Source organism: Arachis ipaensis, chromosome B7 (assembly GCF_059453495.1).
Source record: "Arachis ipaensis isolate K30076 ecotype BB chromosome B7, ASM5945349v1, whole genome shotgun sequence".
Taxonomy (NCBI): Eukaryota; Viridiplantae; Streptophyta; class Magnoliopsida; order Fabales; family Fabaceae; genus Arachis; species Arachis ipaensis.
In genome coordinates this window covers 34259634-34285190 of record NC_142442.1, presented here as the reverse complement: position 1 = coordinate 34285190, position 25557 = coordinate 34259634, and the positions used below count along the sequence as shown (strand labels likewise).

Below are 25557 nucleotides of genomic sequence, written 5' to 3'. Positions count from 1 at the left end.
GCAAATTTCTGGAGCTAGGAAACGGTGAAGAACAAAAAGATTGTTTCCAAATTCAAGCAAGAAGAGAAAGTAAAAAGGCTACAGCAAGAGAGAAGATCACATCCGAATAGATGATCACAAAAAAATGTTTTTCATATTTGTGCTTCAACAAGGAATGTTGAAGAAATCCCCCGAGTCATAAGCATCGTTCTAGAAAATTAAAGAAAATGAAGTCAATGGTACTCTGCTGTGAATTAACGGTCAAGAAATAAATTGGGGGCCAAAGTAAAGATGCACGACCCAGATTCAATATTTTTGAAGAAAAAGGTTGAAAGAGAAAGGTTTGGTTGCATGTCACTGCTTCTGACCTCTCTCTCCTCTCTGAACGCCGCTGCTAATTTTGATTGTTAGAGAAGAAGACAAACAAGATGCTGAAGCAAGTTCCAAGTCTTGGAAGTTTCACTCCTCTATAATAGGGGTGAACGGCCAAGGATTAGAGCAAGAGAGAAAGAGCACTGGTTTCAGTTCTCATATCTTCGTGAGCCATTCTTGTTCTTCTCCTTCATGGTTTTCATTTTGTAATTCTATTTTTCAGTTAGTCTGTCTGAGTTTCATTGGTAAAAGGTAAACATGGTGAGGTTTGTAAGAAAAAGCCAATTAGTGAAAAAAGGGAGAGAGCTAGACTTGGAGAAAAAGCCTAAGTTATTTCAGAAATTCTTTGAATGTATTTCTGTTTTGTGGTCATGATCTTGAGGAAATTCCCTTGCAAGTTGGGTTAGCACTTTGCAGTTGAAAGTTAGGGTGAGTCCTAGTCAACTTCATGTTAGATTAGAATCTGGACTTGTCCCAGATAGGATTTGGATAGATCCTAGGGAGAATTGGTGATTATAATCTATTGAAAAGATAGTAAAATTCCATCATTATTGTGATGGAGACTGAATGTAAACTATATTACATTGGGTAGTCAAACTAGGATACATTTGTGTATCATTTTCTACTCTCTTCTCTGTTTCTGGTTATGCACTAAAGGAGACAAAAATAAAGTATCTCCAGATTTCTCTATAAAACTTCACTTCTTTACAACTCTCCTTGTAAATAACTCTGTTCTGTCTCCTACCGTATCAGGAGATAAAACTAAAGTCTATCCTGTATTCTCTCATCAGAAAGCAAGGTTTTAAGGGAAGTCAAAAGGGAGGCTTAGATTCAACCTTCCTTTTTCTTAGCCACTAATTACAGAGATCAAGCTTTGCAGCTTGGAAGAAAGATCCTAATGGCGAACAACATTGGTTCCAACATAATGGCTTACACACTGACAGATGGACAATCCAAAAACAGACCTCTATTCTTCAATAGAAAAAACTACAATTATTGGAAAGAAAGAATGAAGATATTTGTTCAGTTAGTAGATTACAACCTGTGGAATATCATCATGAACGGTCCTCAAATCCCCACCAAAACTGTCGCTGATGGAATTGTCACTCCCAAAACTGAAGCAGAGTAAAATGAAGAAGACAAGAAAAAGGTGGAACTCAATGCCAAGGCTGTCAACATGCTGAATTGTGAAATCAGTTTTGAGAAATATCGGAAGATTTCGAGATACAAAATAGCAAAAGAAATTTAGGATAAATTCCAAGTCACACGTGAGGGAACCACACAAGTGAAAGAAACCAGAATTGACATGCTGAGTAAGGAGTATGAGATGTTCCCTATGAAGGGAGGAGAATCAATTGATGACATATTTGAGAGGTTTTCTATCATCATTAATAGCTTAGATGCTATAGAGATTACTCACTCCGAACAAGTGCTGGTGAGGAAAGTCTTGAGAAGTCTGACAAAAGAGTGAGAAACAAAGACTACTGTTATCTCTGAAAGTAGTAACCTGAGTCAAATGACCTGTGATTAGCTGAGAGAAAAGTTACTAGCATATGAAATCACTCACATAAAAAATGATACAAAAAAGAAAGGAGTGACTCTTAAATCATGTACTGAATCATTGGATGATGAATCCAGTGATTATTTATCAAATGACAAGTTTATATTTTTTGCTAGAAAACTCAGAAAGATGATGAAATTAAGAGGAAGAAGTAGAGAAAGCAGCTCAAAGGGACCAAAAAAGGATCTAAGTAAGGTCATTTGCCACAACTACAAAGAAGTCGGACACTATAAATATGACTGTCCCAAGTTGAAAAAAGAAGACAAGTCAAAAGAAAAAACAAGAAGAATGGACTTATGACCTCTTGGAAAGATCTGAAAAATGACTTTGAAGAAGATGAAGATTCAGAGAACCATTCTCAAGCCTGCTTTATGGCCAACCATAGTCAGAATTATAAGTTTTGCCTATCATTTAAGAATAAGAATGACACGTGGTATTTGGATAGTGGATGCTCTAGGCACATGACCAAAAAGTCCATATTCTTCATCAAGTTGGACAAATATGATGAAGGCTTTGTGACTTTTGGTGACAATAGTAAAGGTAAAATTGTGGCCATAGGTTATTTTGGTTATTTTCAAGAAATTGGAATGCTTGGTTGTGTGTGAAAAATTTGGTGAAATTTTGTTTGAAGCTAAAAGACACAATAATGTGTTTGCACTAATCTTAGAGGAACTAAAAGAACAAAATGTAGCTTGTTTTACTTCCATAGAATCTGAAAAAATAGTTATGGCATAAGAAATTGGGACATACAAGCATGTTTCAAATTTCTAAGCTTGTAAAAAGAAATTTGGTTAGAGGTCTTCCTAAAATAAAATTTGACAAAGACATCACTTGTGATGCTTGTGAATTGGGTAAACAAACTAAAATTATTTCAAACTCAAGGATGACATCCCAACTAAAAGACCATTGGAATTACTACATATTGATCTTTTTGGTCTTACAAGAAAGTCTTGGTGGTAAGCACTATGACTTAGTGGTGGTTGATGACTATACTAGGTTTAGATGGGTTCTTTTCTTAGCTCATAAGAATGATGCCTTCATTACTTTTTCAACTCTATGCAAAAAGATCCAAAATGAAAAAGATTTGAAAATAGTTTCAATAAGAAGCGATCATGGAAAGAGTTTGAAAATCAATATTTTGAAGCATTTTGCGATAAATTTGGTATTTCACATAACTTTTTATGTCCTAGAACACCTTAACAAAATGGGGTTATTGAAAGAAGAAATAGAAGCCTTCAAGAAATGGCTAGGGCAATGCTTTGTGAAAATGATATTTCTAAATTTCTTTGGGCTCAAGCTGTGAACACAGCTTGTTACATTTTGAATCGAACCATTATTAGAAAAGTTTTAAAGAAAACACCTTATGAGCTTTAGAAAGGAGTACCACCCAATCTTAAGTATTTTCATATTTTTGGATGCAAATATTTTGTGTTGAACACTAAAGACAATCTTGAAAATTTTGATCCAAAATCTTATGAAGGTATCTTTGTTGGTTATGCAACCACTAATAAAGCCTATAGGGTTTACTTCAAAGAACATAGAATAATAGAGGAGTCCATACATGTCTCTTTTTGTGATTCTAACACCATTTCAAGTGTTATTGAAGAAAATGATGCAGGAACTGAAGCTAAATTGAGTTCTCAAAAGATTCAAGAAGAAGATAAATCAAAACCCTCTTTCAAAAATGCTATCTTTGATTCTGCAGATCAAAATATAGGAGACAATTCTGTTTTGTCTCCTACTGAAGCAGAGAACTCTGGTAATGTGAACAATACAGAATTGAATCAAGTTCAACCTAAGATTATCTCACCAAAGCCAAGAGAATGGAAGTTCTTGAAGAACTATCCGTATGAATTCATCATTGGAGATTCCTCTCATGGAGTTACCACAAAATTCTCAAGTAGAAAAAGAGCCGAACTCAATAACTTTGCTCTTATATCACAAGTGGAACCCCAAAATATGGAAGAAACACTTGAAGATCCCTCTTGGATAAAAGCAATGGAAGAAGAGTTGGTCCAATTTGATAAAAATGAGGTTTGGACTCTAGTGCCTTATCCGAATGGTAAGAAAATGGATCATCAAAAATAAATTAGATGAGGATGGTAGTGTTGTTAGAAATAAAGCTAGATTAGTAGCTCAAGGGTATGATCAAGAGGAGGGAATTGACTTTGACGAGTCATTTGTAACACCCTAACTACCAAAGCTCACGCTTCCGGCTGCGCGACCCTGATAGCTCGGACATTACGATGACACTTATATTATTTAATACTAAAATATGAGCCTGTTTAAAACTTTAAACCGCAATACCGCTCCCAAAAATACTTTTGTTCGATAACATACATCCTAAATACCATACAACTTACAAAAACTCACAAAGGATACATCCATATATATACATAGATATATATATCATATTACAAGCATTAACCAATACAATTCCTATCCCTCTTACAGAATGTATCAAGATAAAGGCAAGGGTACAATGAATAATAATCTAAAGTAATACAGAGCATATCAACAACAAAGTAAACTCTTTGTGACTTCTGCACCCATATCCTGAAAGGGGAAAAATGTAGGGGGGTGAGAACATCATCCTCGAAAGGGTTCTCAGTAGAGGGTTTTTGGGAATTACTGTAATAGGATACGTGAAGATAAACCGTACTACTGATTAATAACCGTCTTATGCTTCCTTTTCAAAAACAACGGTTTACAGTAAAAGTAAAGTCTGAAAATCTTTTCTGAAAGAAGAACCGTTCGATTCTCAAAAACTCAAAAGCCTTTCAAAACGGTTTATCTATGCTGAACCAAAACACCCTTTCATATTTTATTCCAAACCAGAAACACAAAACCGAAATCAACCATCGGTTCATCTCATTTCAACCACGGCCCTAGGCCCAAACAATCCAACCATCAACCAATCACCACAGTCCAACAGAGTCCCAGTAGCAAACACAAATAGGAAGATGCAAGCACAAACAAACAGTTATTGCAAGTAGAACAATTAGCAATTAATCACATAGGCAAACCAAGTATAATATGCACACCCAAACAATGTCACATAGATGCATATGATGCATGCCTGTCCCTAGTGGCTGATGATATCATCTGTCGGTTATAAAGCCAACCCAACAAGTCCTGGTAGCTAACCATTGGACTGTCCCTCTATCGCGCATCCCCAATTCGAGTTATACTCATCATAAACTTGATCATAATCATGATCCATATCCATCACCCTCACTGGTGAATATTTACGGGGGCGAGCTCATCCGGGACTTTCACAATGCCCGGCCACACTTACGACATAGGGTCAAAATAGCTTCGAGTCTCAACCTGGAGCACGTGGTGGCTAGCCACTTCTTTCTCCCAAGGAAACTCTTATCTCCGATAGTGGAAGTGCAACATTCACATTTATCAATGATTCAGCATAAACATGCATTCAATCTCATCCATGGATCAACATCCATCTCAGCCATCCGGCTCACGGTTCAGTCCAGAACCAGCCAATATTCATATCATACACAGCCATTCTGGCTCACGGTTCAATCCAGAACCAACCAATATTCATAATCATACACAGCCATTCTGGCCCATAATAAAACAGCACTTCCACTATTCAAAATCATCAAATTCATAAAATCAGCATTTAATCCATAAATCACTTTTTCTCAAATCATTTCACTTGAAATCAAGTTTTAACTCTTTTCAGCCTTGGCTTTAAAGATCTCATTTCTCAAATTATCTCAGGCTCATAAGCCACTTTTACTCAAGGAAAATTCCCTTTTTAAAACAAGCCACTCTCGGCTTCCTCTTTCCAAAACTTTCAAAACCATGGAAAGTTAAAGATTCCTTTTGAAACATTCAAAATCACCCATCCAACAATGGAATTTTTGTAACAAAAGTTCCTCGGCAGAGTCCCAAGTCCTTAGGGGAGAATAGCATAACTCATTTCGCCAAATTCATTTAAAATCATTAAAACCTTGTCTTTTCGATTTGAGTAATAAAATAAGATCTAAGCCAAACCAAGTCACGTAATCATTTACTTCTTTCAAAGCCGTTTTCTTTACTTAGGCAAAAACCAACTTCAACCCCCATGATAAATTCTAGAACGTTTCAACTGTTCAAAACTGTTTTAGTCTTGCAAGAATTCAGAATTCAAAGAGTACTTAAAACCTTTCTCAAAACATTTCAAAATGAAACTTGTCAATAGACATTCAGGTTCTTTCAAAGTCATTGAAACTCCTCTAATTGAAACCCTCGAGTCAAATTCAAAGGCATTGCCCTTGTCACATTTAAAGCAGCTTTAAAACATAAGTTTCATCTAAATAACTTTCTCCTGAAAGAGATACAATGCCTTCCTTAAAAAGCAAGATTAAATCACAATTTCCTCTTTACTAACTCATTTCGAAAGCATGAATCATCCTTTTCTTGATAATTCAAATAAAATAGTAGAAGTCTTTAACTCATCATTTGCCAGACAACATTTCAATAAAGACTCGGATTTTATAGAAATTTCGGCAGCACCTCCCCTAAAACTTGGACTTTGCCACCCGGTTCGGGTCCCAACTAAACCGTTTCACAATCCTTTTCAACAGCCCAAATTTCAAAATCAGTCCCAGGCAAGCCAAAATCTAACAGTCATCTCAATTCCATATTTCAAGAAAACCGTTTCAAAATCAAATCATTATCAGCCGAATAAACTCATTTCTAAAGTTTCAAGGAAACGGTTCAGTAATAACCATGTATAAAAAAAAAAACAGATCATTTAAAGCAAACCAGGCTGAATTCAAGAGTGTATTCTCTTTTTCACATTCTCAAGAAAATCAACTCAACTCAAATCAATTCCCAACGGATTAAACTCGATCTCAAAGCTTTAAAAGAATCAACTTCAAAAGCATTTCGTTTCATAAAACCACACAACAATTCAGCCAAACAAACATTCATAATCACTCGAGACAATCAAATAATACATAAGGCTGCTACAACCACCAAATACACATTGTCTCACATCAGTATCCATATGTAATAATTCCAATATAAAATATAGTTTTCGAAAAGCGCCCTACCTCAAAACGCGAAACCATAACCCAAACGCGTCATCGGAACTCTCAATCAACCCGAATTTACCAGCAGCTTACATCATAGCTTTGTTCACTTTCGCAGCAGTAAGGACAACCCTTTCGCGCAACATGTGGCTCCGATAACTTAATCCTAGAAAACATTATTATTGCGAAAGCCTTAAAACACATAACGGGATATGAACGGGGAAGCTTCAATACAAAGATACTTACTGTAACTAAAGAATACTGTCTGAACCAAAGAACAAAAGCCTCAGCGGTGGTTCCGACAGCCACAGAACTGCCCTTGGCAGCCAGAACCACCGTGACTCAGCCTGTTCCGTTAGTAATTCCAGCGACAGATGAATCAGTCCCCAAATCGAATACTAGTTGTAATGGAAATCTCCAAACAGAGCCAGCAACTATGTCTAGTAAAGGCAGCGACAATGTCACTTACTATAACCATTTTATTCAATACAACTAGTGTCAGCAACAATGCTTCTAGGTAGAAACGAATTGATGGAACAAGATGGAATCGGAAACAGGGTAAGGCTTACCCAAAAGTAGTGGTTCTCATGGTTCAAAATGGAGCCAGGGCAAGGCCAGAGCAACATCAACTCCAACAGCAGCAGTGGTGCTTTGTAAGATTCTAAAAACCCAGGAACAGAGGCAGAAAGGCATCTCCTTTCCTTGATTCATGCGGCGCTGCTCTTCTCTGTACACATAGTAGCAGCAACTCCCTCTGGTAGCAGCTCAGATGGTGGATTCCACCCACGACGACACTTTCTTCCACAACCGTGACAGCAGCGGCGATGGAAAGGCAGCGTTGCTTCCTCGCGACCCATCCCTTTTCCCTCTTCTCTGTTCGCAGCTCCCCGGCGGCGGCCAAGGACGGGTTTGACGGTGGCGACGCGACGAGGAGAACGGTGGAAACTCCACGCTCGGTGACGGTGGCAGGCGGCGATGGCTTCCCCGTGGTGGCTCCCTCTCGCGCATCCTCTCTCTCCCTGTGCGCGAGTTCAGCGGCGGCGAGGCAGTGAGGAGCAACGCTCTTCCTCCTCCTCGGTCAGACGACAGCGCGATGGCTGCGGTGAGACCAGCACGCTGGCACGAGTCTTCCTCTCTCCCCCCTTCTTCCGCGACTCAGTCTCCCTTTCCCCTCTGTTTTTCTGCTTCTGTTTCTTTCCTTTCATGGAGAAAGAGGAAAAGAAACCGTGTGTGCTGCTGTCCGTGGACGAAAGGGAAGACATGGTAGGGTTTCGGCTGCTGGGATGAAGGTTTTAGGGTTTTATTTTCAAAAGTTAGGGTTAGGGGCATTATGGTAATTTCTGATAAAATTGTGGATAATATAGTAATTGAAACCCAATTTAAATCCAACACTAATTGTATATAGAAAATACTATTTGCTCATCAATCTTACAAATTATTTTCCATTAAATGCCCAAATCAAAATAATTAGAAATAATATAATTAAACCCTTTATTTTCCAAAGTAACAGTATTAATATTTAAAATATTAGTTATTTAGTCCAAATCATATAAAAATCCTTATTATTTCACAACTACCAACTTTATAATATAATTATAGTAAATAATCCAATAATTATCAAATTGGATAATAATCATAACTTATCTCAAATTCAATAAATCAAAACTTGCTTTAATTTTCTTTAATAAAGAAATTTCTGAAATTAAAGCTACAGAAACACTGAATTTGAAATTAGCTAATGATAGTCCTTTTTCAAAGGTTTTGGGTCTTACATCATTTGCTTCGGTAGCTAGAATAGAAGCAATAAGATTATTGCTTGCCTATGCTGTCCATAAAGGATTTAAACTCTTTTAAATGGATGTTAAGTTTGCTTTTTTGAAATGGTTTTATTGATAGATAGGTATACATAGCTCAACCCCCCAGTTTTGAAAATAAAATTTTTTCAAACAATGTATTTAAACTTTCAAAAGCTCTTTATAGTTTTAGATAAGCTCCAAGAGCTTGGTATGAAAGACTTAACTCTTTCTTGTTGAAAAATAATTTTCAAAGGGCACTACAGATACTACTCTTTTTATTAAAGAATCTAATGATCATTTCATACTTGTTCAAGTTTACGTGGATGACATTATGTTTAGATCGGTAAATGAAACCTTACGTGAAGAATTTGAAAAATTAATGACTAGTGAGTTTGATATGAGTATGATGGGAGAACTCACATTCTTTCTAGGACTCCAAATCAAACAAACTCCTAGTGAAATTTTTGTACATCAAGGTAAATATGGCAAGGAGTTAGTAAAGAAATTTAGTTTAGAAAATTCCAAACCAATGAGTACTCTGATGCATCCAAATTCTAAACTTGAAAAGGATGAAAATGGAAAAGATGTTGATGAAACAAGGTATAGAGAAATGATTGAATCTCTCATGTATCTAACATTTTCTAGACCATATATTGTTCAAAGTGTGGGTGTCAAAAGAATCATATCTTGGCTATGAAAATGATCATTAGATACATCAAAGACACAGTTGATTTTGGTCTTTGGTATTCTAAAACTGACAAATTCTGTATAGTTGGGTATTGTGATGCAGATTTTGCTGGAGATTGTGTTGATAGGATAAGTACTTCTGGAATGTGTTGCTTTCTTGGACAATCTTTGAATGTATAGTCAAGCAAGAAACAAGCTACTGTTGCTTTATCAACGGTTAAGGCTGAATATATTTCAGCTTCTTCTTGTCGTTCTCAATTAATATGGCATAAAACACAACTTGATGATTAAAAATTACAAGTCAATAGTATCCCTTTGTTTTGTAATAATTTGAGTGCCATAAATATCTCTAAAAATCCTGTTTTACACTCAAGAACTAAGCACATTGAAGTTAGATTTCATTCAATAAGAGAACATATGCAAAAGGGTACAATTGACATTGAATTTGTAAAAACTAAAGATCAATTGGCTGATATCTTCACTAAACCTTTATGTGAAGATAGATTCTGTAAATTGAAAACTGCTTTAGGGATTGTTAATCCTGAATTCTTGAGCTAAAATTGATTAACAAATTTCTGGTTATTTTTGTCCCTTATTTAGCAGGGAGACAAAATTGGGCAGATGATGACTCTCTCTAGGTTCCACAAAGTTCAGATAATGTATTAAGAAGGTCAATGAATCTGGAACTAAACCAAATCCATGGTGGCCTTGTATGTTTTCTTAACACTACTACTGAGCCCAAGAAATAGATATGTTGTTTTATGAAGTGGGCCTCTTGCTTGTTTTGATTATCAACATAAAAAAAGGGGGAGTATTTAATTTTCTAATATTTTATTTTAAGTCAAATCTGTCAGTTACTTTTCAAAATCTTTTTGATTAGTCACTTCTAAAATGTATGTATTGAATTTAAAAATTTGAAATTCCTTGAATTCTGTTTTATTAATTTGATTTAAGTTTTCAAGAATGTTTTATGCATTTAAGGTAGTTTTCAATTGAGAAAACTTTTCATCTATCCCATTACTCCACTACTTTCTCATTCTCTCTCTACTTCACCCTTTTATTTCCTTCATGATAAAAAAGAAAGTTACAACTCGTAGAGGAACAAGAATAATTCGTCTTCCTCATAATCCTCCTCCTTCTAGGCCTCAATCTCATACCCACATCTACATCCACTCACATTCCTCTTCCTCTCACTCCTCTCAACCACCTACGTCAATGGCAAGAACCTAAACCACACATCACAGGCCTTCATCGGCTCCTCAGGAGGCTGGCTCCTCAACGGCTAAAACGGCAAAAGGCAAAAGGCCCATGACTGACGAGGAACACCTCCCATCTCCTCCTCCTCGCTCAACCTCTCGTCCTCCTAGACGCTCTGCTCTATCAAGTCGACCAACCAAAGGTACTAAAAGACCTTCCCTTTAATATGTGAAAGAACCCTCCAATCTAAAATCTATTGATTACAAGTCTCACTTTGGAAACCGTTCCCATTCACACTATGACCCTTTTTGATTCTCTTCATGCATGGACTTTGAGTTTCATAAATCTGTCAAAACGTCCTCTTTGTTCATCTTATGTTGCTGATCTAGATGCTCGTCTGGCAGATAAGGTTTTGGATTTCAAAGAAAATTTTCAATCTTTAAATTGGAAAAATATTTTCAAAATCAGAAAACCTATTTATCCCAACTTAGTCAGGGAGTTTTATGCTAATATGTTGTATCATGATGGAGATATTCATTCTTATGTTAAGGACAATCAAATTATTTTAAACAAAGAATCCCTTAGTGATGTCCTCGATTATTATGATACTGGGGTAAATGCCTATGTATCTGGAAAATGGGATGATAATCTTGAACCCTGTTTTGAACTTGAGATAAATTTTTTTTATCTATGATGTTTGAAGATGCTGCTTATGAATTGATTTTGTGCTTTAATATCTGCATCTTGATTTGGTATTCTTTAGAAATTAGTGACTAATTTTTTTGTAAATAAACTAGCTCTGATTTTTGCTTGCTTCAAGGCTGGCTGATGAGATTTTTAGCCTTGATATATAATCGAACAGGTTCCCTAGATTTAGCTATTTAAAAATCATTGGATGTTTGGTATTATTCTTGTGAAAATTTTGATGAAATCAGGTTATAAAATGCAAACATTCAGGGAGAGCTTGAAGATAAAAAAAGGGAGAGCTTCATGACAAAGAAAACATCAAAGGGAAGTTTCTAAATCTCATTTCCTTTCTTTCAATTTATTTTAATAATATTTGTTATCAAGGGAGAGATTGTTGAGTTTAGTGAACTAAACTATGATTAAGATGATGACTAAATATTATTGGGATTATTATCAAATTGTGTGTATAATATATTTTGTTTAGTGTGCAGAATTGAATTAATCACAATGGCCCATTAAGCATGAAAACAAACCCACAAACACTCACATGAAAGGCCCAAGAATTACTTGCTCTATCACAAAAGATCCTCATCAGATGTAAAACAAGTCTCTTGCCAAATAATGAAAGAAAAAAAAGTAAGCTCGTATCCAACATAAGCCCAATTAGTGGACCAACACCCAAACCCATACAATTCACATAGTCACTAACTAGGTATTCAAAACTTATTTCATTCAAACTCCATACCATACTATCGAAAAGCAAATTCTCTCTTCTCTCTCTTCTCTTTCTTTAACATCACATCACTCTGAAGCAAGAAGAAATAAAAGGAAATTTCTGGAGCTAGGGCACGATCAAGAATAAAAAGGTTGTTTCCAAATTCAAGCAAGAGAAAGTAAAAGGGCTACAACAGACGGAAGATCTCATCTGAACAGAGGATCACAAAAAGGTTTTTTTCCACATTTGTACTTCAACAAGAAATGTTGAAGAAATCCTCTAAGTTACAAGCACTGATGAGCGGATATTTTATACGCTTTTTGGGGTTAATTTCATATAGTTTTGAGTATGTTTTAGTTAGTTTTTAGTCTATTTCCATTAGTTTTTAGGAAAAATTCATATTTCTGGGCTTTACTATGAGTTGTGTGTTTTTCTATAATTTCAGGTATTTTTCTGGCTGAAATTGAAGGAGCTGAGCAAAAATCTAATTCAGGTTGAAAAAGGACTGTTGATGCTGTTGGATTCTGACCTCCCTGCACTCAAAGTGGATTTTCTGGAGCTACAAAACTCGAAATGGCATGCTTCCAATTGCGTTGGAAAGTAGACATCCAGGGCTTTCCAGCAATATATAATAGTCCATACTTTGCACAAGGATAGATGACGTAAACCGGCGTTCAACACCAGTTCTCTGTCTAATTCTGGCGTCCAGCGCCAAAAAAGGATCAAAAGCTGGAGTTGAACGCCCAAACTGGCACAAAAACTGGCGTTCAACTCCACAAATGGCCTCTGCACGTGACTCACTTAAATCTCAGCCCCAGCACACACCAAGTGGGCCCCAGAAGTGGATCTCTGCATCATCCATCATAGTCCACTCATATTTTGTAACCCTAGGCTACTAGTTTAGTATTTAAACAACTTTTAGAGACTTATTTTGTACCTCATGACATTTTTAGATCTGAATTTTGTATTCTCTGACAGCATGAGTCTCTAAACCCCATTGTTGGAGGTGAGGAGCTCTACTGTGTCTCGATGAATTAATGCAAGTATTTCTGTTTTCCATTCAAACACGCTTGTTCCTATCTAAGATGTTCATTCGCGCTTAACTGTGATGGAGGTGATGATCTGTGACACTCATCACCTTCCTCAAACCATGAACATGTGCCTGACAACCACCTCCGTTCTATATACGATTGAATGAGTATCTCTTAGATTCCTTAATCAGAATCTCCGTGGTATAAGCTAGAACTGATGGCGGCATTCATGAGAATCCGGAAAGTCTAAACCTTGTCTGTGGTATTCCGAGTAGGATTCAAGGATTGAATGACTGTGACGAGCTTCAAACTCCTGAAGGCTGGGCGTTAGTGACAGATGCAAAAGGATAGTAAATCCTATTCCAACCGGATCGAGAACCAACCGGTGATTAGCCGTGCTGTGACAGAGCGCGTGAGCATAGTTTTCACTAGAAGGATGGAAGGTAGCCATTGACAACGGTGATCCACCAACACACAGCTTGCCATAGGAGGACGTGCGTGCGTGAACAAGAAGACAGAGGAAAGCAGAGATTCAGAAGACAAAGCATCTCCAAAACTCCAACATATTCTCCATTACTGCATAACAAGTAACCTTTAATCCATGCTCTATTGTTTATTTGCAATTCAACTGATAAACATAATTGACTTCCTGACTAAGATTTACAAGATAACCATAGATTGCTTCAAACCAACAATCTCCGTGGGATTCGACCCTTACTCACGTGAGGTATTACTTGGACGACCCAGTGCACTTGCTGGTTAGTGGTACGAGTTGTGAAAAGTGTGATTCATAATTCGTGCACCAAGTTTTTGGCGCCGTTGCCGGGGATTGTTCGTGTTTGGACAACTAACGGTTTATTTTGTTGCTTAGATTAGAAAAAATTTTTCTTTTTAGTTTAGAGTCTTTTATTAATTATCCCTTGTTAAAACACTTTAAATTTATAGCTCAATTAGTTAGAACGTGGTGTTTATGTTCATGGTAATTGGCTATCATATTTTTAAAATCTTTTTCAAAAATATTTTTTTTTATTAAATCCTGTGCCAAACTTTAAGTTTGGTGTTTTCTTGTTGATTTTTCAAAAAAAAAAAAATATTTCGAAAATTTCTTTTGGTTTTCTAAAAAATTTTAAGTTTGGTGTTCCTTGGTGTTTTCCCTCCAAAAATTTTCGAAAAATAAGGAGCATTAGATCTAAAAATTTTAAATCCTGTGCTATCTTTTTGTTTTTCCCTTTTCCCTTAAACATCCAAAAATATCTTTTCCCTCTATTTTTAAAGCATCTTTTTCGAAAATCATTTAAAAAAAAATCATATCTTTTTCAAAACTTCCTAACCATTTCCTCTCTCCTCAATTTTTCGAAAATCTTCACCCACTTTTATTTATTTTTATTTTTATTTTATTTTCGAAAAAAAAAATTAAATAAATAAAATAAAATAAATAAAAAGGTAAATCAATCCAAGTTATATCCCTTTATCCATCATGGACATAAGTGGAAATGAACAGTCCAGGAGGACTCTGGGGTCATATTCTAACCCCTCTACTGCTTCATATGGGAGTAGCATCTGCATACCCTCCATTGGAGTTAGTAGCTTTGAGTTGAATCCTCAGCTCATTATCATGGTGCAGCAAAGTTGTCAGTATTCCGGTCTTCCACAGGAAGAACCTACAGAGTTTCTGGCACAATTTTTACAAATTGCTGACACAGTGCATGATAAGGAAATAGATCAGGATGTCTACAGACTATTACTGTTTCTATTTGCTGTAAAAGATCAAGCTAAGAGGTGGTTAAATAACCAACCTAAGGCCAGCATAAGAACATGGAAACAGCTGACAGAAAAATTCCTGAATCAGTATTTCCCTCCAAAAAGGATGACACAGCTAAGGCTGGATATCCAAGGCTTTAAACAAGGAGATAATGAATCTCTTTATGATGCCTGGGAGAGATACAGAGAGATGCTACGAAAATGCCCCTCTGAAATGTTTTCAGAGTGGGTTCAGTTAGACATCTTCTACTATGGGCTTGCAGAAGGAGCTCAGATGTCTCTAGATTACTCAGCTGGTGGATCTATCCATATGTGAAAGACAATTGAAGAGGCTCAAGAACTCATTGATACAGTTGCCAGGAATCAGCATTTGTACCTAAGCAGCAACCCTTCCATGAATGAAGAGGTTAAAACAGTAACTGCTGAATTCAGTACTGTAAAACAAGCTGCTGAATTCAATCAGCAATTGGATTTTCTAACAAAGCAGCTAGCTGAATTCAAGGACAGGCTACAGGAGACAAGGATAGCTAATATACATATGGACGAACAGTTTAAGCAAACAAAGCAGCAGCTATCAAGGCAAATAGCAGAAGAATGCTAAGCAGTTCAATTAAGGAGTGGGAAAACATTAAATACCCCACCTCAAGGCATCAAAAATTCAAGAAATGAGCAACCCACCAAAGATTCACCTGAGGACAGTAAGAGCCCAGGGAAAAATAATTCTGGCGCTAAAACGCCAGAAAATGGGTGGAAGGCGGGCGCTGAACACCCAGACCATGCCCAAAACTGGCGTTCAACGCCAGAAACAAGGCAGAATTGGCGTTCAACGCCAGAAATGGGCAAGAATCTGGCGTTGAACGCCCAAATGGGGCAGAATCCAGCGTTGAACGCCCAAAATAGGCACATTTCTGGCGTTCAGGCGCCAGGAACAGACAGTGAGCTGGCGTCTAACGTCACTCCAGCTTCTGACTTTGGCACTCAATTGCCAGTGAGGGATCAGACACACACAAGTGCTGATAACAACCCCTCTAAAAAGGCTTCTTTAACCACTAAGGTTGAGGAATATATAGCCAAGATACCTTATCCTCAAAAACTCCGGAAAGAAGAGCAGGATAAGCAATTTGCTCGCTTTGCAGATTATCTAAGGACTCTTGAAATAAAGATTCCATTTGCAGAGGCACTTGAGCAAATACCTTCTTATGCCAAGTTCATGAAAGAGATCTTGAGTCATAAAAAGGAGTGGAGAGAAACAGAAAGAGTTCTCCTCACTGAAGAATGCAGTGCAGTCATCCTGAAAAGCTTTCCTGAAAAGCTTAAAGACCCTGGGAGTTTTCTGATACCATGCATATTAGAAGGTGATTGCACCAAGACAGCTTTATGCGATCTTGGGGCAAGCATCAACCTAATACCTGCATCCACTATCAGGAAGCTTGGCTTAACTGAAGAAGTTAAACCAACCTGGATATGTCTCCAACTTGCTGATGGTTCCACTAAATACCCATCAGGCGTGATTGAAGACATGATTGTCAGAGTTGGGCCATTCGCCTTTCCCACTGACTTTGTTGTGCTGGAAATGGAGGAGCACAAGAGTGCTACTCTCATTCTAGGAAGACCCTTCCTAGCAACTGGACAATCCCTCATTGACGTTCAACAGGGGGAAATAACCCTGAGAGTCAATGATGATGAGTTTAAGTTGAACGCTGTCAAAGCCATGCAGCATCCAGACACATCAACAGACTGCATGAAAGTTGATCTCATTGACTCTTTGGTAGAAGAGATCAACATGGCTGAGAGTCTCGAATCAGAGTTGGAAGACATCTTTAAAGATGTTCAGCCTGATTTGGAGGATTCAGAGGACATAAAAGAGCCTCTGAACTTTCTTCTGAAAGAGGAAAAACCTCCTAAACCCGAGCTCAAGCCACTACCACCATCCTTGAAATATGCATTTCTGGGAGAAGGTGACACCTTTCCAGTGATCATAAGCTCTGCTTTAAATTCACAGGAAGAGGAAGCACTTATTCAAGTGCTAAGGACACACAAGACAGCTCTTGGGTGGTCCATAGGAGACCTTAAGGGCATAAGACCAGCTAGATGCATGCACAAAATCCTATTGGAGGATAATGCCAAACCAGTGGTTCAACCACAGAGGCGGTTAAATCCAGCCATGAAGGAAGTGGTGCAGAAAGAGGTCACCAAATTACTGGAGGCTGGGATTATTTATCCTATTTCTGATAGCCCCTGGGTGAGCCCTGTTCAAGTCGTCCCAAAAAAGGGAGGCATGACAGTGATTCATAATGAAAAAAATGAACTGGTTCCTACAAGAACAGTTACAGGGTGGCGCATGTGTATTGACTACAGAAGGCTCAATACAACCACCAGAAAGGATCATTTTCCTTTACCATTCATAGACCAGATGCTAGAAAGACTAGCAGGTCATGATTATTACTACTTTTTGGATGGCTACTCAGGCTATAACCAGATTGCAGTAGATCCCCAGGATCAAGAGAAAACAGCATTCACATGTCCATCCGGAGTGTTTGCCTATAGAAGGATGCCATTTGGGCTATGTAATGCGCATGCAACCTTCCAGAGATGCATGCTCTCTATTTTCTCTGACATGGTGGAAAAATTTCTGGAAGTCTTCATGGATGACTTCTCAGTATATGGAGACTCATTCAGCTCCTGTCTTGATCACCTGAAACTTGTTTTGAAAAGATGCCAAGAAACCAACCTAGTTTTAAACTGGGAAAAGTGTCACTTCATGGCGACTGAAGGAATTGTTCTTGGGCATAAAATCTCAAACAAGGGAATAGAGGTGGATCAAGCAAAAATAGAGGTAATTGAAAAATTACCACCACCTGCCAATGTTAAGGCAATCAGAAGCTTTTTGGGGCATGCAGGATTCTATAGGAGGTTTATAAAGGATTTTTCAAAAATCGCAAAACCTCTAAGCAATCTGCTAGCTGCTGACACGCCATTTGTGTTTAACACAGAGTGCCTGCAGGCGTTTGAAACGCTAAAAGCTAAGCTGGTCACAGCACCAGTCATTTCTACACCAAACTGGACATTACCATTTGAGCTAATGTGTGATGCCAGTGATCATGCCATTGGTGCAGTATTAGGACAGAGGCATGACAAGCTTCTGCATGTCATTTATTATGCCAGTCGCGTTCTAAATGATGCCCAGAAAAATTACACAACCACAGAAAAAGAACTACTTGCAGTGGTTTACGCCATTGACAAGTTCAGATCATACTTAGTAGGATCAAAAGTGATTGTGTATACTGACCATGCTGCTCTTAAATATCTACTCACAAAGCAGGATTCAAAACCCAGGCTCATCAGATGGGTATTGCTTCTGCAAGAGTTTGATATAGAAATAAGAGACAAAAAAGGGACAGAGAACCAAGTGGCTGATCATCTGTCCCGGATAGAGCCAGTGGAAGGGACGTCCCTCCCTTCTCTTGAGATCTCTGAGACGTTTCCTGATGAGCATTTATTCGCCATTCAGGAAGCACCATGGTTTGCCGATATTGCAAACTATAAAGCTGCAAGGTTCATACCCAAGGAGTACAACAGGATACAAAAGAAGAAATTAATTACTGATGCAAAGTACTACTTGTGGGATGAACCTTATCTCTTTAAGAGATGTGCAGACGGAATTATCCGTAGGTGTGTGCCTAGAGAAGAAGCACAGAGGATCCTGTGGCATTGCCACGGATCTCAATATGGAGGCCATTTCGGAGGTGAGCGAACAGCCACCAAGGTCCTCCAATGTGGCTTCTATTGGCCCACACTCTATAAAGATTCCCGAGAGTTTGTACGTAATTGTGACAGTTGCCAAAGAGCTGGTAATCTGCCTCATGGTTACGCCATGCCTCAACAAGGAATCTTGGAAATTGAGTTGTTTGACGTATGGGGAATTGACTTCATGGGACCTTTCCCACCATCATATTCAAACACTTATATTCTGGTGGCAGTTGACTATGTATCAAAATGGGTTGAGGCTATTGCCACACCCACCAATGATACTAAAATAGTGCTGAAGTTCCTCCAGAAACATATCTTTAGCAGGTTTGGTGTCCCTAGAGTGTTAATCAGTGATGGGGGCACTCACTTCTGCAATAAACAGCTTTACTCTGCCATGGTTCGGTATGGAATTCGCCACAAGGTGGCCACTCCATATCATCCACAAACCAATGGGCAAGCTGAAGTCTCTAACAGAGAATTAAAGAGAATCCTGGAACGGACAGTAAATACCCGTAGAAAGGATTGGGCATGGAGCTTGGATGATGCTCTGTGGGCTTACAGAACAGCATTCAAGACCCCTATAGGGACCTCTCCATACCAACTGGTGTATGGTAAGGCATGTCACCTGCCCGTGGAACTGGAACATAAAGCCTACTGGGCAACCAGATTTCTAAACTTTAATGCCAAATTAGCAGGAGAAAAAAGATTGCTCCAGCTAAATGAGCTAGAGGAGTTCAGATTCATAGCTTTCGAAAATGCCAAGCTATATAAAGAAAAATAAAAAAAGTGGCATGACAGAAAGCTGTCATCTAGAATCTTTGAACCAGGACAGAAGGTTCTGTTGTTTAAATCTAGACTCAGGCTATTCCCCGGGAAACTAAAATCCCGATGGAGGGGACCATACGTGATTACAAGTGTATCACCATATGGTTATGTGGAGCTTCAAGATATTGATTCTGATAAGAAGTTCATTGTCAATGGACAGAGAATCAAGCATTATCTTGAAGGCAACATTGAGCAAGAATGCTCAAGGCTGAAGCTAGATTAAAAGCTCAGCAAGGTCCAGCTAAGGACATTAAAGAAGCGCTTGTTGGGAGGCAACCCAATTTTTATTTACTTTCATGGTTTTTCATGTTTTATTAGGTTCATGATCATGTAGAGTCACAAAACAAATATTAAAAAATTGAAAACGGAATCAAAAACAACAGAAGAAAAATCACACCCTGGAGGAAGCACCTGTCTGGCGTTCAACGCCAGAACAGAGCATGGTTCTGGCGCTGAACGCCCAGAACAAGCATGGTTCTGGTGTTCAACGCCAGAAATGGCTAGTAAATGGGCGTTGAACGCCCAAAATGGGCTCCAACCTGGCGCTGAACGCCCAGAGTTGTGTGCAAGGGCATTTTGCATGCCCAAATTGGTGCAGGGATGTAAATGCCTTGACACCTCAAGATCTGTGGACCTCACAGGATCATTTCAAGATCTGTGGACCCCACAGGATCCCCACCTTCCCTCCTCATAATCCTAGTTTTTTTCTTTCCACATCTTCTTCTTCATCTATTCCCTCTTCTTTTGCTCGAGGGCGAGCAACATTCTAAGTTTGGTGTGGTAAAACAATTATGTGAAGGATCTATAGCTCAGTGGTAGAACATGTGACTGCAAATCAAGAGATACCTCAGGGGATGCACTTCCCTCCACATAATTATTGGAAGCAACTGAGGATAAAAATACCAAAAATCACTAGAAATCAAGCCACAAAGGCAAGGAAGAGACATAAAAGAGCTCAAGAACATCATTGGTGTCTCAAGAAGGAAATGCCATCATCACTAAGGTGGACTCGTTCCTTGTTCTTACTTTCTCTGTTTTTCGTTTTCTCTATGCTAAGTGCTTATCTATGTTTGTGTCTTCATTACATGATCATTAGTAGTAATTAGTGTCTAGTTTGATTTTATCCCCAATTAAGTTATAGTCTATTTTTCTCATCATCAACAAACATGAATAAAATAGTAGATCTTTTGAATAAGAGGTAATAAAATTTCGAGTTTTTAATGAGAAAAATTCTAATTAGTAACATGTGGTGGCAATGCTTTCTGTCTTCTGAATGAATGCTTGAACAGTGCATATGTCTTTTGAATTTGTTGTTTAAGACTGTTAAATATGTTGGCTCTTGAAAGAATGATGAACATGAGACATGTTATTGATAATCTGAAAAATCAAAAAAATGATTCTTGAAGCAAGAAAAAACAGCAAAGAACAAAGCTTGTAGAAAAAAAAAATAATAGAAAGAAAAAGAAAAAGCAAGCAGAAAAAGCCAAAAGCTCTTAAAACCAAGAGGCAAGAGCAAACAGCCAATAACCCTTAAAACCAAAAGGCAAGGGCAAATAAAAAGGATCCCAAGGCTTTGAGCATCAGTGGATAGGAGGGCCTAAAGGAATAAAATCCTGGTCTAAGCGGCTAAACCAAGCTGTCCCTAATCATGTGCTTGTGGCGTGAAGGTGTCAAGTGAAAACTTGAGACTGAGCGGTTAAAGTCAAGGTCCAAAGCAAAAAGAAGAGTGTGCTTAAGAACTCTGGACACCTCTAATTGGGGACTTTAGCAAAGCTGAGTCACAATCTAAAAGGTTCACCCAATTATGTGTTTGTGGCATTTATATATCCAGTGGTAATACTGGAAAACAAAGTGCTTAGGGCCACGGTCAAGACTCATAAAATAGCTGTGTTCAAAAATCATCACACTGAAATAGGAGAATCAATAACACTATCTGAATTCTAAGTTCCTATAGATGCCAATCACTCTGAGCTTCAATGGATAAAGTGAGATGCCAAAACTGTTCAGAAGCAAAAAGCTACTAGTCCCGCTCATCTAATTAGAATCTGAGCTTCAATCAAAAACTCTGAGATATTATTGCTTCTCAACCTATTAGTCTTCTATTTTATTTGTCTAGTTGCTCGAGGACAAGCAACAGTTTAAGTTTGGTGTTGTGATGAGCGGATATTTTATACGCTTTTTGGGGTTAATTTCATATAGTTTTGAGTATGTTTTAGTTAGTTTTTAGTCTATTTCCATTAGTTTTTAGGAAAAATTCATATTTCTGGACTTTACTATGAGTTGTGTGTTTTTCTATAATTTCAGGTATTTTTCTGGCTGAAATTGAAGGAACTGAGCAAAAATCTAATTCAGGCTGAAAAAGGACTGCTGATGCTGTTGGATTCTGACCTCCCTGAACTCAAGGTGAATTTTCTGGAGCTACAAAACTCGAAATGGCATGCTTCCAATTGCGTTGGAAAGTAGACATCCAGGGCTTTCCAGCAATATATAATAGTCCATACTTTGCTCAAGGATAGATGATGTAAACTGGCGTTCAACGCCAGTTCTCTGCCCAATTCTGGCGTCCAGCGCCAGAAAAGGATCAAAAGCTGGAGTTGAACGCCCAAACTGGCACAAAAACTGGTGTTCAACTCCACAAATGGCCTCTGCACGTGACTCACTTAAATCTCAGCCCCAGCACACACCAAGTGGGCCCCAGAAGTGGATCTCTGCATCATCCATCATAGTCCACTCATATTTTGTAACCCTAGGCTACTAGTTTAGTATTTAAACAACTTTTAGAGACTTATTTTGTACCTCATGACATTTTTAGATCTGAATTTTGTATTCTCTGACAGCATGAGTCTCTAAACCCCATTGTTGGAGGTGAGGAGCTCTGCTGTGTCTCGATGAATTAATGCAAGTATTTCTGTTTTCCATTCAAACACGCTTGTTCCTATCTAAGATGTTCATTCGCGCTTAACTGTGATGGAGGTGATGATCTGTGACACTCATCACCTTCCTCAAACCATGAACGTGTGCCTGACAACCACCTCCGTTCTATATACGATTGAATGAGTATCTCTTAGATTCCTTAATCAGAATCTCCGTGGTATAAGCTAGAACTGATGGCGGCATTCATGAGAATCCGGAAAGTCTAAACCTTGTCTGTGGTATTCCGAGTAGGATTCAAGGATTGAATGACTGTGACGAGCTTCAAACTCCTGAAGGCTGGGCGTTAGTGACAGATGCAAAAGGATAGTAAATCCTATTCCAACCGGATCGAGAACCAACCGGTGATTAGCCGTGCTGTGACAGAGCGCGTGAGCGTAGTTTTCACTAGAAGGATGGAAGGTAGCCATTGACAACGGTGATCCACCAACACACAGCTTGCCATAGGAGGACGTGCGTGCGTGAACAAGAAGACAGAGGAAAGCAGAGATTCAGAAGACAAAGCATCTCCAAAACTCCAACATATTCTCCATTACTGCATAACAAGTAACCTTTAATCCATGCTCTATTGTTTATTTGCAATTCAACTGATAAACATAATTGACTTCCTGACTAAGATTTACAAGATAACCATAGATTGCTTCAAACCAACAATCTCCGTGGGATTCGACCCTTACTCACGTGAGGTATTACTTGGACGACCCAGTGCACTTGCTGGTTAGTGGTACGAGTTGTGAAAAGTGTGATTCATAATTCGTGCACCAAGCACCGTTCTGAAAAATTGAAGAAAATAAAGTCAATTATGCTCTGCTGTGAATCAACGGTCAAGAAACAAACTTGGGGTCAAAGTAATGATGCACGGCCCAGATTCAATATTTTTGAAGAAAAAGGTTGAAAGAGAAAGGTATGGTTCCATGTCACTGCTTCTGACCTCTCTCTCCTCTCTAAACGCCGCTGTTGATTCTGATTGTTGGAGAAGAAGACAAATAAAATGTTGAAGCAAGTTCCAAGTCTTGGAAGCTTCACTCCTCTATAATAGGGGGTGAATGACCAAGGATTGGAGTAAGAGAGAAATAGCACTAGTTTCGGTTCTCATAGCTCTCTGAGCTATTCTTGTTCTTCTCCTTCATGGTTTTTATTTTGTAATTCTTTTTCTCAGTTTAGTCTGTCTGAGTTTCATTGGTAAAAGGCAAACATGGTGAGGTTTGTAAGAAAAAGTCAATGAGTGGAAAAAGGCTGAGAGTTAGACCTGGAGAAAAAGCCTAAGTTATTTCAGAAATCCTTTGAATGTATTTCTATTTTGTAGTCATGATCCTAAGGGGATTTCTTTACAAGTTGAATTAACACTTTGCAGTTGAAAGTGATGAGCGGATATTTTATACGCTTTTTGGAGTTAATTTCATATAGTTTTTAGTATGTTTTAGTTAGTTTTTAGTTTATTTTCATTAGTTTTTAGGAAAAATTCATATTTCTGGACTTTACTATGAGTTGTGTATTTTTCTGTAATTTCAGGTATTTTTCTGGCTGAAATTGAAGGAGCTGAGCAAAAATCTGATTCAGGCTGAAAAGGACTGCTGATGCTGTTGGATTCTGACCTCCCTACACTCAAAGTGGATTTTATGGAGCTAAAGAACTCGAATGGAAAAACAACAAGCGCAGGAGGATCCCACCAAGAAGAAAACACAGGAATTCCTCCCAGAAATCCCTCAATCTGAATATTGGGAGTATCTTGAGACGTCTATCACCAAGATACGGGAAGCTATGGAGCAAATAATAAAAGAACAGAAGGAACACAGTCAAATTCTTACCTATATGTTTAAAGAACAAGAGGAGCAAGGACGTGACTTAAGGGACTTGAAGCGCCAGAAGTTATCTCTTGCAGGACCGAGCACCCCAAGGATCAGAGGAACCCCTGTTCCCCCAGAATAAAGGTTGTTAAATTCCAATTTCTGCTTTAAATCTGTGATAGTGTCATTAGAAAAGTTCACCTTAGGAGTCATATAGTAGTAATTAATATCTATTTTGATCTTATCTCCAATTAAGCTATAGTTTATTTTTCTCATCATCAGCAAACATGAATAAAATAGTAGATCTTTTGAATAAAAGGTAATAAAATTTCGAGTTTTAATAAGAGAAATTCTAATTAGTTACATGTGGTGGCAATACTTTCTGTCTTCTGAATGAATGCTTGAACAGTGCATATGTCTTTTGAATTTGTTACTTAAGACTGTTAAATATGTTGGCTCTTGAAAGAATGATGAACATGAGACATGTTATTGATAATCTGAAAAATCATAAAAATGATTCTTGAAGCAAGAAAAAGCAGCAAAAAAAAAAAAAGCAGAAAAAGGCAATAGCCCTTAAAACCAAAAGGCAAGGGTAATAAAAAGGATCCCAAGGCTTTGAGCATCAGTGGATAGGAGGGCCTAAGGGAATAAAATCCTGGCCTAAGCGGCTAAACCAAGCTGTCCCTAACCATGTGCTTGCGGCGTGAAGGTGTCAAGTGAAAACTTGAGACTGAGCGGTTAAAGTCAAGGTCCAAAGCAGAAAGAAGAGTGTGCTTAAGAACTCTGGACACCTCTAATTGGGGACTTTAGCAAAGCTGAGTCACAATCCAAAGGATTCACCCAATTATGTGTCTGTGGCATTTATGTATCCAGGGGTAATACTGGAAAACAAAGTGCTTAGGGCCACGGCCAAGACTCATGAAATAGCTGTGTTCAAGAATCATCATACTGAAATAGGAGAATCAATAACACTATCTGAATTCTAAGTTCTTATAGATACCAATCACTCTGAGCTTCAATGGATAAAGTGAGATGCCAAAACTGTTCGGAAGCAAAAAGCTGCTAGTCCCGCTCATCTGATTAGAATCTGAGCTTCACTCAAAAACTCTGAGATATTATTGCTTCTAAACCTATTAGTCTTCTATTTTATTTGTCTAGTTGCTTGAGGACAAGCAACAGTTTAAGTTTGGTGTTGTGATGAGCGGATGTTTTATACGCTTTTTGGAGTTAATTTCATATAGTTTTTAGTATGTTTTAGTTAGTTTTTAGTTTATTTTCATTAGTTTTTAGGAAAAATTCATATTTCTGGACTTTACTATAAGTTGTGTATTTTTCTGTAATTTCAGGTATTTTTCTAGCTGAAATTGAAGGAGCTGAGCAAAAATCTGATTCAGGCTGAAAAAGGACTGCTGATGCTGTTGGATTCTGACCTCCCT

The 25557-nt window shown here is 38.1% G+C and overlaps 1 pseudogene; it reads left to right on the top strand.

The window, feature by feature from the left end:
* The first annotated feature begins 1249 nt into the window (after positions 1 to 1249).
* Positions 1250 to 7867, top strand: LOC148550803 (uncharacterized; annotated as a pseudogene).
* Positions 7868 to 25557: the final 17690 nt, after the last annotated feature.